This window comes from Colobus angolensis, unplaced genomic scaffold (assembly GCF_000951035.1).
Source record: "Colobus angolensis palliatus isolate OR3802 unplaced genomic scaffold, Cang.pa_1.0 Scaffold19, whole genome shotgun sequence".
NCBI lineage: Eukaryota > Metazoa > Chordata > Mammalia > Primates > Cercopithecidae > Colobus > Colobus angolensis.
Window position 1 is genome coordinate 5,393,426 of NW_012115043.1, and position 1,454 is coordinate 5,394,879.

Consider the following 1,454-nt stretch of genomic DNA (forward strand, 5'->3'; position numbering starts at 1 on the left):
AGGCTAGTCTTGAACTCCTGACCTCAGGTGATCCACCCACCTCAGCCTCCCAAAGTGCTGGGATTACAGGCCTGAGCCACCATGCCTGGCCCTGTTATGACTTTTTAAAAGTAGAACAGGGTAAAAGGAAATAAGAGTTCAGAGCAGTAGGGAGGTGGGTAGTGACTTGCAGTTCAAAATAGAGAAGTCAAGACAGGCCTCACTAGAAGGTACATTTGAGCAAAAATTTAAAGGAGGTGAGGGAATGAATCACACAGATTATCTAAGGGAAAAGTATGCAGGCAGGTGGAATAGCTAATGTAAAGACCCTAAGGCAGAAGCTTGTCTAGCAAGTGCGTGGTCTGTAAGTGGACCAGGGAGGTGGATTAGAGAAGGTACTATAAATAAAAGCTGAAGTAGGAGATGGGTCAGAGAAGTAAAGAAGCTAGATCTTGAAGGGCCTCACGGGCCATTGTAAGGCTTGTATTCTGAGTAAACTGGTGAAACATGAGAAGGTTTTGAGCAGAGGAGTGACATGATCTGACCTACATTTTAAAAGGAAAAATCTGTTGAAAACATTGTAGGAGGAGGAGAAGGGTGGAAGTAGGGAAACCAGTTGGGAGGTTGGTATAAGAATCCAAGCAAGAAATCAATGCAACAGCTTCAAATGCAGACTAATATTCACTAGTGTATTTCATAGACGTCATTGATTGTAGGATACATCCTGATTTCAGAGATGTTAAAATATGCAGTGTGAATTGCATTATGCAGTGTGAATTGCAATATGCAGGGCTAAATCAGTGACTCAAATACCACAAGTGTTGGTTGTTGAAAACATGATTTTCTGAAACAGTGAACAACTTTTGGTAAAGTTCCAAATGTAGCTAAGTACTATTTTCTGTCAATTTACCCATTAGCCTCATATCTGGATATTCCGTTTATATTAAAACCACGCAAAAATAGTTTATATATAAAATGGAATGAGAGACTAGGTTAAAATTATTACACACAAGTTTTTAAAAATCTACATTAATGTTGAGCAGAGCATTAAAAGTTGTGCAGAATGTAGGAAGATTCTGTAATGTATTTACCCATACATTATCAGAAATTTAATACCCCTGGCCCACATCCTCTAAATGACCAATTATTGTGACAGCGGAAATTTCTCCCCAAGGCCAGGCACGGTGCTCACGCCTATAATTCCAGCACTTTGGGAGGCCAAGGCGGGTGGATCACTGGTCAGGAGTTCGAGACTAGCCTGGCCAACATGGTGAAACCCCGTCTCTGCTAAAAATGCAAAAATTAGCCAGGTGTGGTAGCGCATGCCTGTCATCCCAGCTACTCGGGAGGCTGAGGAGGAGGTTGCATTGAGCCGAGATGGCGCCATTGCACTCCAGCGTGGGTGACTAGAGTGAAACTGTCTCAAAAAAAAAAAAAAAGTGTCTCCCCAAATTTCCAAAGAGAGCCCTAGAATG